Raw genomic sequence first — 13183 nt, 5'->3', positions numbered from 1 at the left:
TTGCTGCAGAGACGCACCCAGAAATGCTGTCGCGTCGCATCCTTTTGCTCCAGGGACGCACCTGAACTTGGTCTGCCCTGCGTCCCCACGCAGGTCTGCTGTTACTGCACTGCGTCCCGGATGCACCTGAACTTGGTCTGCCCTACGTCCCCACGCAGGTCTCCTGTTACTGCGCTGCGTCCCCACGCAGCTTTTCTAATAAACGCTTGCGACCTTCTGATTAGGGTTGAATAGACAGTTCACTAGAGTGGCACAGATACTCAGATCTGATCATGCGCTCGAAGATCACCCTTCACAGATTCGCCTTCAACTTCCTTTTCATATAGATCAAGCTTTTAAGACCATAACCCAAAATTTCAGATCTAAAGATATTCAATTGCAAAGATACTTAGCCAAGTGATCTCCTTTGCTTTATATAGGCAAGCTCCTCCTCAAATCATGGAACAATACCACGAGCCGACACCATAATAACACAATACCGTCAGCTAGATACCATGAGTAAAACACAAGAAACCCCCACGTGTGCTTTTCTCTGCCTTGAAATGTGTGCACTGGGTGGACGCATCTCCTGAACGGCTGGCCTGCGTCTCAGGACGCGGTTGCTGCATGGTTTACCTGCGGGTACGCACTTCCTGTAAGTTGTACCTACGTACCCCTTATTTTCTTCAATAATTGATAGCTGATCATCAACCTCTGCTGCTGACTTGAAGTACAGTGATCTATCATCTGAATGGGTTGCCATCAAGGACAACACCTGTAACATATAGCCATTCCTGAACCATAATGCCAACAATCTCCCCCTTTGGACTTGATGGTAACCTCACAAACTTCAGCTTCATTCTCCCCCTTTGACATCAAGGGCAAAGGGGTATGCTCCCCCTAAGCTCATGCTCCCCCAGATCTGCAACAAAGAACCATAATCCACCATGAAAGAGATAGAGACATATTGCAGCTATTTCCAAGATCTTCTTCTGACCATCCTCCATAATGCCAACAATGCATTATATGCTCCCCCTAAACCTGTACCATCAATCAGAAAAGGTTCAACAATAAGATGATGCATCAACAACCCCCAGCTTTTGCCTGAGGTACTCAAAAGTGTCCCTGGGCAATGGTTTGGTGAGAATATCCGCAACTTGTTCTTTAGAAGGAACATACTCCAACTTGACCTTCTGTTGAAGTACTTGTTCTCGGAGAAAATGGTACTTGATTGGTATGTGCTTGGTTTTTGAATGCATAACAGGATTCTTGGAGATGCTGATTGCACTTGTGTTATCACATAAGATGGGTATTGGTGGTGTACAAGTGATTTGAAAATCCTACAAAGTCTGCATCATCCAAAGGAGTTGGGTGCAACAAGATGCAGCAGCAACATAATCCGCTTCAGCTGTAGACAAGGCAATTGAACTCTGTTTCTTGCTGAACCAAGATACCAGTCTAGAACCCATAAAGAACGCACCACCACTTGTGCTTTTCCTGTCATCCACGCTTCCGGCCCAATCTGCATCTGTATAAGCATGGAGTGTAAGATCTGTATCTCTAGGATACCATAAGCCATAATTTTGAGTCCCTTGAAGATATTTGAAAATTCTCTTCACTGCCTGAAGATGAGTCTCCTTCGGATTTGCCTGAAATCTTCCAACTATTCCAACTGCATGCATGATGTCCGGTCGGGTACCTGTCAAATAAAGTAAACTTCCAATCATAGATCTATAGGTTGGTTGATGTACTGCTGCAGATTCATCATTTGCACTAAGGCTACATCCTGTGACCATGGGTGTACATACTGGTTTTGCATCTTCCATGCCATATTTCTTCAAAATCTGTTTGAGATACTTGGTTTGAGATAAAAAGATTCCTCCTTCCTTTTGTTGGATTTGCAAACCAAGGAAATATGTCAGTTCTCCTAGCAAAGACATTTCAAATTCTTTTTGCATGACGGAGGCAAGGCCTTGACTCATCGCTTCTTCATTGCTCCCAAAAATAATGTCATCTACATACACAACAAGTATTAGCAATTTGTCATTTTCAACTTTTATATAAAGATTGCTATCTGCTGATCCTTTTGAAAAACCTTGTTGATGAAGATATTTGTCCAAACGGTAGTACCAAGCCCTTGGAGCTTGTTTGAGACCATAGAGAGCCTTTTTTAATCTGCATACAAGATTTGGATCATTTCCAAGAATGAACCCATCTGGCTGTTCAATGTACACTTCTTCTTCCAACTCTCCATTCAGAAAGGCTGATTTCACGTCCATTTGAAATACTTTGAAGTTTTGAAAACTTGAGAGAGCAAGGAACATTCGGATGGCCTCAAGTCTTGCAACAAGAGCAAAGGTTTCTTCAAAGTCTATTCCTTCTTGCTGCGCATACCCTTTACAAACAAGTCTGGCCTTGTTTCTAATTACTTCTCCATTTTCATTCAATTTGTTTTTGAAGACCCATTTTGTTCCGATAACATTCTTATCCTTTGGTCTAGGAACCAGCTCCCAAGTCTTGTTCTTTTCGATTTGCTCAAGTTCTTCATCCATTGCTTTCACCCAACATTCATCTTTGCATGCCTCTTTCACACTTTGTGGTTCAGTAGAGGAGAGTAACGCCAAATAGCTTGAAGCTTCTGCAACTGTTCTTCTTGTTTGTACACCTGCTTCTTTCTGCCCCATAATCTGAGATTCTGGATGATTCTTCTGAACATATCTGGATGGAGTCTTTTCTTCTATTCTTGTCTACTCCTCTGGTTCTTCTTGAGGTTCTTCTTGAGATTCTTCTTCTTCATCATTCTGTCTTTGAGGGTAGCCTTCATCTTCTTCGATGTCTTCATGATGTACTTGCCTAGGAATGTATCCCTTCTCATCAACCACTACATCATTGCTGTCAACAATTCTGCCAAGTCTTTTATTGTAGCATTTGTATGCTTTGCTATGTGGAGAGTAACCAAGAAGAATGCCTTCATCTGCTCTAGGTTCAAGTTTGCCAAGCTGCTCATCAGTATACTTGATATAGCATTTGCTCCCAAAGATTTTGAAGTGCTTTACCGAAGGAGTCTTACCACTCCAGAGCTCATGAGGAGTTTGAGTGCTGTTCACCCGGACATTTTTTTTGTTGAGAATAACAACCGCAGCATGTGCAGCTTCACCCCAGAAAGTTGTGGGAGTTCCTGATTCATCAAGCATAGCACGAGCCATTTGTTGGACTGTTCTGTTCATTCTTTCCACAACTCCATTTTGCTGAGGAGTTCTAGCTGTAGAGAATTCTCTTCTTATCCCATGTTCTTCACAGAAATCGAAAAATTAATTTGAGGTAAACTCCCCACCTCTGTCGGATCTGAGGCACTTAATTTTGTGACCTGATTCATTTTCAACCAAGGCTTTGAAGGATTTGAATTTTTCGAATGCTTCATCTTTGTGCTTCATAAGTCCTAGCCAGACAAACATGGAGAAATCGTCAATGAATAATATCAAGTATTCTTCTCCTCTAGGTGTTCTTTTCCTGAATGGACCGCATGTATCTGTATGAACTAGCTCAAGAGGCATGCTAGCTGATCCTTCCTTCTCTGGAAAGTTAGTTCTGGTTTGTTTTCCAAACTGACATGATTTTCATATGGTGTTGTCAGGAATTTTGATATCTGGAAGATCACGAACTGCATGATATTTGCATGCTTTCCTTATTTGTGAAAAGCTTAGATGCCCCAACCTCCAATGCCATAACCAGTGCTCATCATCCTTGCTCAGATAGCATTGTCGTTGTCCTTCTTCAAATATGTACAGATTATTTGGAGTTCTTTTGCCTTTGATCACTGTTTTACCTGTATCAAGATCACGAACAAGACATCCATTTGATCTGAATATAACCTCAGTTCTTTGATCACACATCTAGCTGACACTTAGAAGATTATGCTTCAATCCATCATCATACAAAACATTTCCAGCCTTGACCTTTTCTTTTAACTGAGCAATGCCCTTTCCTTTTATAGTTGCAGGAGTATCATTTCCAAAAGAGACTTTCTTTCCCTTTTCTAGAGCAGAATAAGACTCGAGTTTTTCTTTATCACCTGTCATATGCTTCGAACATCCACTGTCAATGTACCATAGATTTTCCTGTCCCTCTGCATAAAATGCTATCCCACATCTTTCTGTTTGAGGTTCCTTTATTCTCCATGTTTTGGTGCTTGAGGCTTGTTCCTTTTTCTGCTGAAACCTGCTCCTGCATTCAGAGTCTTCATGACCAAGGTTATTGCAAATAGAACATTCAACTTCATTTTCAAGAACCGAAAAGTTGTTATAGGTCCTCTTTGTAATCCCTGTCATACTTCTTTGCTTTTGAGCTTCTCTAGTCATGATCGTTTTATATGCAACACATTGAGCTGCTTTGTGACCAAAGTTATGGCAAGAAAAACATTGTCCATTGAAGAAACTTCTGTGGTTATTGAATCTACCAGCCAACTGATTGTAGTTTCTATTTTCATCTATTCTTGAACCAAATTGAGAAGATTTTACCTGTGACTGGTTGTAGCTTTTGTTCACCCTTAAGATGGATTGCCCTTGATAGTTTATGTTTGTAATTCGTTCCTGCTTTACCTGTTGATCTTCATTGTTCTTTTGCTCATTTCTTCTTGCTGCATCAAGATAACTTTTTGAGGTGGATGCTTGAGAAGTTTCTCCATTATAGCCCAGACCTGTCTTGTTTAGAGGAGACCGCTGCACATTGATAATCTCATCCAAAGTTTCAGATCCTTTGACAAACTTGAGATTAATAGCTTTTGTTTTCTCAATCTCTTTTCTAAGACCAACAATTTCACCTTCTAATTTTTCAAGATGTTTTTCCTTTTCATCAATTTGAAATTGTAGAGTATCAATGATCATCTTCTTTTCTTCTATACATCTCTTGAGTTTAGTAATTTCATCATAAAGGTTATCCACATCTACAGCATCCATATAATCATCATCTTCAAATGCCATTAACAACTTATATTCATTACCTTGTTCATCTTCATCACTGTTTGATAGACCATCACTATCTTCATGAGTGTAGTATCTTTTCTTATTTGCGTTCTGTTTCTTGTTCCATCTAGCAGGTTCCTTTCCTTTATCCTTATAAGGACATTTTGCAGCATAATGACCTCCTCTTCCACAAGCAAAGCATTTAAAAGGTAACTTACCTCTGAACCTTCCAGAACCCCTTTGAAGATTTTTGACAAAATTTGATTCTTCTTCCTCTTCTTCTGGGACGTGGCTTGCTTCATAATAATCTCCTTTGCCTAATGCCTTGAAAGCAGCTTCTCTTCTGTCTGATGGACCTCCCTTTCTCATTTCATAAGCAGTTAGAATTCCATGTAGCTGAGACATAGTAAGAATTCGTAGATTTTCCTTTTCTTCTATTGCAGATACTTTAGATTCAAACTTGGGGGACAATGATCTTAGAACCTTTTCAACCACAATAGCCTCTTTTATTTCTTCACCCAAATTTTTCATACAATTAACAACCTCATCTACCCGAAGAAAATAGTTAGCCACACTTTCATCATTATACATTTTGAGAGTCTCATACTGAATTCTGAGAGTTTGAAGTTTAACACGCTTTACCTGTTCATCTCCTTCATAGCTTGTGACAATTTTGTCCCATATCTCTTTTGCGGATTTATAGTGCATTACCTTCATGAATTCTGATTGAGATATACATCCTAATAGAGTACTGACTGCTTTCGCATTTGTTTCATACTTCTTTTTCTCGGCTGCATCTGTAGGAGTAGCTGAAGGAAAAGCGTAGCCTGTCTCTACGATGTCCCAAACTTCTGTACCAAGAGATTGAAGATAGGCAGTAACTCTTACCTTCCAATAATTGAAGTTTGTCCCATCAAAAATCGGTGGCCTGATTGATGCTTCTCTCTCGTAGTTGCTCATGATGAACGATCTACCTTCAAGCGATCAAGCTTCTCTGAAGGACCTGCTCTGATACCAATTGTTGGAAATAATACTTAGAGGGGGGGTGAATCAGTATTATATAATTCTTTTAATAAATCTTCTTTATTTGTTCTTTGAATTATTTTTGCATGTCAGTACCATAAAATAATGAGCATGAACAAAAGAAAACAGATAGTCACACCAAAGAACACAAGATGTAAGGTGGAAACCCAATGTGGGTGAAAACCACATGCTGCAATATGTCTCTATCTTCTTTCAAATTAGAAACACCTTTTACAATGGTTTTGTACTGGTGTAGTCCTTTACTAGTACGCAGGCTGCAACCTGCAGAGAGCTACAACTCTCTCTCGTTTTCCAGTCTTCTCCTGGAAGGGAGCTACAACCCCCTACTCTTTTTCATAAAGCATTAAATGATCATCAAGTATATAACAGTTACAGTCCACTACAGTTATCAGATCAGCAATAACATAACTAACCCAGAACACCTTATCAACAGAGAAATTCAATCAACAGAACATCTTAAGACAGAGACGCAGTTTTCCCTTCTGTGGCCTGCGTCGTGACGCAATTCACCTTCGGCTTTCCTGCGTACACCCACAGGTATCCTTCTGCTGCACTGCGTGCCCACGCACTGTTCCTTGAACTGCACTGCGTCCTGTTGCTGCAGGGACGCACACAGAAACACTATCGCGCCGCGTACTTTGCTGCAGAGACGCACCCAGAAATGCTGTCGCGCCGCATCCTTTTGCTCCAGGGACGCACCTGAAATGTGTCTGCCCTGCGTCCCCACGCAGGTCTCCTGTTACTGCACTGCGTCCCAGACGCACCTGAACTTGGTCTGCCCTGCATCCCCACGCAGGTCTCCTGTTACTACGCTGCTTCCCCACACAGCTTTTCTGATAAACACCTACGACCTTCTGATTAGGGTTGAATAGATAGTTCACTAGAGTGGCAGAGATACTCAGATCTGATCATGCGCTCGAAGATCACCCTTCACAGATTCGCCTTCAACTTCCTTTTCATATAGATCAAGCTTTTAAGACCATAACCCAAAATTTCAGATCTAAATATATTCAATTACAAAGATACTTAGCCAAGTGATCTCCTTTGCTTTATATAGGCAAGCTCCTCCTCAAATCATGGAACAATACCACGAGCCGACACCATAATAACACAATGTCGTCGGCTAGATACCAGGAGTAAAACACAAGAAACCCCCACGTGTGCTTTTCTCTACCTTGAAATGTGTGCACTGGGTGGACACACCTCCTGAACGGCTAGCCTGCGTCTCAGGACGCGGTTGCTGCATGGTTTACCTGCGGGTACGCACTTCCTGTAAGTTGTACCTGCGTACCCCTTATTTTCTTCAATAATTGATAGCTGATCATCAACCTCTGCTGCTGACTTGAAGTACAGTGATCTATCACCTGAATGGGTTGCCATCAAGGACAACACCTGTAACATATAGCCATTCCTGAAGCATAATGCCAACAGTTGATTGATTTGGGTAGTACCCATAACTTTATTCATTGTAAGATAGCCAAGTAATTGAATTTCTTCCTATATCTAGCACCAGAGTTCCAATTTACGGTTGCGAATGGAGGAACTATAAATTTCTCTGGAAAGTGCCATAATATCAATCTAACCATGGGGTAATATGTATTTAATAGTCCAATGATTTCCATTCCTATTGGTGTTGTTGATGTTGTACTAAGATTCCAATGGTTACAATCTTTGGGATGATAACTTTCAAGTTTCAAGAATTTTTCTTTATATTTTTTGGAAGGAAAGGAAGTTGGATTAAGGGGTATCACAAGGAAACCAGGAAATATAATCAACTCTAATTGCATGACAAATATTTTGAATAAATAACAACAAGGTATAATTGCACAATTCTGCTCACTAGTGGTTCAAACATTGAAATCATCTATTTCTCCATATCTCAAAAAATCCTTGGACAATCATTCTAAGCTGTTTGAGACTCCCAAAGGCCTCCCACCTATTCATGGTCATGATCATGCTATTCATTTGATTCTAGGAATTGTTCCTCCAAACATCAGGCCTTATAGATATCTTTATACCCAAAAGAGTGAAAGTGGACGTATGGTTGAAGAAATGCTAGAGGCTAGTATAATTCAACCTAGTCAAAGTTCTTTCTCTGATCTACTAATATTGGTGCAGAAGAAGGATGGATCATGGCATATGTGTAAGAACTATAGAGAGATCAACAACCTCACTATTAAAGATAAATTTCCCATTCATGTCATTGATGAATTGTTGGATGAATTACATGGAGCTATTTATTTCACCAAGTTGGATGTTTATTCAAGATATCATCAAATTAGAATGTAGACTAAAGACATTTTGAAAACAACATTCAAAACTCGTGAGGGTCATTATGAATTTTTTTTCATGCATTTTGACCTTACTAATGCACCTTCCATATTTCAAGGTTTGATGAATACCATTTTCAAACACTTCCTTAGAAAAAATGTGTTACTATTTTTTGGTTATATACTAATGTACAACAAGTCTTGGAAGGATCATGTTCAAGATTTTGACCGGTGCTCAAACTATTGGAGGAGAAACAATTATGTGAAAAAAAATCCAAATGTTTCTTTCGGGTACAGGAGGTGGAATATTTGGGTCATATTGTATCTCATGAGGGTATTAAGGCAGACCTTGACAAAATTAAATTCATTAAGGAATGGAAAATCCCCACAAGCATAAACCATCTTCAAGGTTATCTTAGGTTGATAGGGTATTATCACAAGTTTGTTAATAATTGTGGTAGAGTAGAGGCACCTCTAACATCATTACTAAAGAAATATTCATTTTATTGGACTCCAGAAGCAAAGAATGCCTTTGAACATCTTAAAGACGTAATGTTCCAAGCACTGACCTTAGCTACACCAAACATCACAATTTTTTTTATTGTGGAATGTGATGCCTCAGGCATGGAATTGTTGATGTTTTAATGCAATAAGGAAGACCCATTATTTTTAAAAGTCTTCCACTCGAAGAAAAGTCTTTATAAAAACCTATTTATGAGAATGAAATGTTGAAAATACTACATGCACTAAAGCAATGGTGGCCTTACCTAATGGGAAGACACTTCAGGGTAAAAATAGATCATGATAGTCTTTAATACCTTTTAGAATAAATATTATTTTCAGAAGAGAAGAAAAAATGGGTCACAAAGATGTTGGGTTATGACTTTGAAATCATCTACAAAAAATGGAGGAAAAATGTTGTTTTGGATGCACTCTCAAGAAAGGATGAGGATGTGGAAGCATTAATTTGTGCCATTTCTATTATCCAACCTGAGTGGATAAATGAAGCAAGGGATGAATGAAAGAATAATGAAGAGAGGTGGTCACTCATTCAAAATTTGTAGAAATATCCCAATACATATGATACATTTAGTTGGGAAAATGATTCATTATGGTACAGGGATCACTTATATATCTGTAATACTTTCCAACTCAAACAAACAATTCTTTTGGAATTGCACACCACACTCTTAGGAGGGCACTCATGATTTTTAAAAACTTACCATAGGGTCAAGAAGGAATTTTTTTGGGATGGACTTAAATCTGATATTCAGAAGTTCGTGGTAGAATGTTTGGTTTGCCAACAAAATAAATTCAAGACAATTAAGACCTCGGGACTTTTACAACCTTTATCCATTCCATGCCAGCATTGGGAGAAGGTCTGGATGGATTTTCTCATTGGTTTTCCGAAGTCTGAAGGAAAGACTGTCATCATGGAGTTAGTTGATACACTTACCAAGTATGCACGCATTTGTTCATTATCTCATCCTTTTAAAACTGGTACAGTTGCTATGACATTTATGGAAATAATCCAAAGGCTTCATGGATCCCCAAAGATTATAATAAGTGACACAAATCCCATTTTCACTAGAAATTTTTAGACTGAATTATTTTCTTGTCTTGGTACTCAATTAGCTCATAGCTCATATTACCATCCTCAATCTAATCGAAAAACTGAGATAGTGAACAAAGGTTTATAGGGATATCTTTGTTGCTTTGTATCTAGTAAAAAAAGATAATGTGTTAAGTGGTTACCTCTAGCTGAATGGTGGTATAACACTTTGTTCCATAATGCAACAAAAATGAACGCATTTATGGCACTTTATGGATATCATCCACCATCCATCACATCACCTTTAAGAGAAAATTCTAAGTTTCAAGCAGTGGAAGATCACATTTAGCATCAAAAACAAGTTATATGCCTCTTAAAGGATAACCTCATTATGGCACAAAATCAAATGAAAAAATTGGCAAATCAACATCACAGTGAAAGAAATTTTGGTGTAGGTGAGTCGGTATTTTTACGGATACAACCATACAAATCAATGTCTCTCAAGAAAGATAAGAAGTATAATAAATTTACACCTAAGTAATATGGTCCTTATGAGGTGTTGCAAAATATTGGTACTATGTAATACAAATTTAAGTTTCCTGTATCTTCCCAATTACACCTAATTTTCCATGTTTCATGCTTAACGAAGGTTATTGATAAAAATATTCTAGTTCAATTCGTGTTGCCAGAACTTGACGAAGAAGGAAAAATCATATTTGAGCCTGAAACAATCACATAAACAAGAACCTGACAACTTCAGAATCGATCAATTTCAGAGTATCTCATTAAGTGGAAGAACTTACCCACTTAATATTCCACATGGGAGGATGAAAATTTTATACAGAAGCATCCATAACTACTCAAGCATTGAGGACAACATTTTTTTGAAGGAGAGCGCATGTTAGGTCCCTATAATACTAGTGTATCCCCCTTATTGTTACTGTTGTTCCCATGTAGTACCCATAATGTTATCCTTGCGCCTCATAGAAGTCCACTATTGTTATTTTTGCGCGCTTGCATTATTTTTACTATGTAGGTTCTGATTATATTATGACCCCTTAGACTCCTATATATACAAAAGAGGTCTTGTCATTTGTATCATCCAAGAATTGTTCATTTATGTAATGTAAGGGATTTTTCCCCCACGAAGAGGATACCTTTTAAGTCATTGATCTATCTTGTTATGAGATAGATGCATAACACATACAAGTCCCATGGCATAGTGTGAAAGAATTGGTATGAATTTTAACTTGCATCCATAGATGTTGATAGCTAACTACAATATACCATGAAAAATTTCAACTTTCCTGCAATGCCTCTCAACAATATGACCTTTATATCTCATATGATTATAACCTTATTGGTATAATAAACTTTTTTGTCATATGTTTAGTATTTTGAAATTTCCGTCAATAAGTGGTATGTCCAATGAATTCAAATGTGTCAATTTTGCTTATAAATCATTTCGCTAATAGAGAATTCTTTCTTTAATATATATATATAATCTTGTTAAAGCTTAAGATCGGAAGCATTACCTTTTCATTTTCTTAGGTGATGAAACTACTTAAGGTGCCTTTTAGTAAATACTAATCAGTGGCTATTTAGGTTCGATTATAATTGGTGAAGACTAAATTAGTGATATCCATGAGAAGGTGTATCATTGTTTGTCCCACATCAATCAAACGATATAGTTAGTCGATGAAAATATGGAAACTATAATCAAACTTCTTCCAAACAACTATTAAGGGTTAAGCACTCTAGAAGCATCCACTAGATTCATGATTAGTTCAAACTTCTACCTCTGAGCCTCGAGATAAGATTGGGCCCACCCTTATGGTCATCCAGTTGCACTCTATGAGATGTTAAAATTATAGTTTTTTTCATGGTTGGTATAATCACATTAGTCTTATCGTAATTAATTCCATAATAGAAATTGCGAGCCAAAATTTGTGTGACAATTTTTGGACCAAATATTGATCCTACAAATTGACATTTATGGTCTAAGAAAAATCAGCACAATGATGTGTACCTAGTATGATTGTAAGGATATGTCTACTTGCAGATAGCAAATATTAAGCACCATGCAGTAAACCAATGGTCAACTTACAATGTTTTTATATTGTCCATTTAATACTATATTATTTCCATCAAGTGGACAAGTTGGAAGGCTAGTAAACCAATCATTAACTTACTACATGTTGCTTGGTATTATTTTCCGTTGCAAACCACCCCTTTTAACTAAATTTTAAGTTATATATATTGAAAAATTAGTGATATATTATATACTAGTAAATAATGATGCTTGATTATTAACATATCATATTTTACTAAGACCAAGCTGAACACATCCCACTAGAGCTCAACACTGACACCTTCCCAAGACACAAAACACAAATGATTGCATTGCATAGTTGCTTATTTTGTTGCATTTCTAACTCTACATGTGTTAGGCAATTATTGATATGCTTATTAAATGCATGGTCATGTATATTCAGGTGAAGTGTCTAACTTCCCATTACATGATATAAACCTAGAGGATGAATCTAAAAAGGCTAGTAATGCAATTTTAGTAAGGGCATGGTCACCTAGTTGGAGCAGTGCTAACAAGGCTCTAACTTCATTTATCAATGGACCTTTTCTTGACTATGTCGTAAAATGTCATAAAGTAAACAATGCAACAATTTCTTTCCTATCACCTCATCTTCATTTTGGGGAGTTGAGTGTTAGAAATGTGTTTCACCTTGATCGCATCAAACTAGTTTTGTGGACTAATGAGGGAAATAATCCATGGAGAAAAAGTATGATTATATTTCTCAAGTCAACCTATCTCTATAAATATTCACTATATTTTAGTTTCAATTTTCCTTGTAGCCATGAGAGGCCATTTCTTTTACATCTTAATTATTTCCCATGAAGGTTTGATAGGGATTACTTTAAAACTTGGAGGCAAGGTAGGATTGAATATTTGCTAGTTAATGTTAGGATGCAAGAAATTTCAACAATAATATGGTTGCATGATTGAATCTAGGTGGTGATCTCTAGCTTCTTTGTTAAGTTTCTCCAACTTCCTTGGAGATGGGTTATGAAGTATTTTTGCGACATGATCTTGAATGTTGATATGGAGTATGATGCTTTTGGATGATAGTACATTTTTGGTTGCTTGCTAGATGGTGATGAGGTGGATGGAATAGATAAGCCTGAGGTATGTTACAGTACAATCTGAATTTGTTTACTAAACATAGATACAGTTATTGCATTTAACTTATTCATGGATGAAAATATATTAGGATTTAATTTAAATATTTTGATTTTTTATATGTTGATTATTTGGGATTATGCATGTAGGTTTTAACGTTGTACATAAACTACCTACATAT

General features: G+C 37.7%; 1 pseudogene; it reads left to right on the top strand.

Annotated features, from left to right (window-relative positions):
- LOC149206580 (cryptochrome-1-like) overlaps positions 1-13183 on the top strand; it is a 164896-nt pseudogene that overhangs the window by 101933 nt on the left and 49780 nt on the right.

This window comes from Pinus tabuliformis, chromosome 1_2 (assembly GCF_031772625.1).
Source record: "Pinus tabuliformis cultivar Carrire ecotype Pingquan chromosome 1_2, CPIR1, whole genome shotgun sequence".
NCBI classification, from domain to species: domain Eukaryota; kingdom Viridiplantae; phylum Streptophyta; class Pinopsida; order Pinales; family Pinaceae; genus Pinus; species Pinus tabuliformis.
The sequence above is the reverse complement of the archived record's forward strand: the minus strand, read 5'-3'. Positions and strand labels throughout refer to the sequence as shown.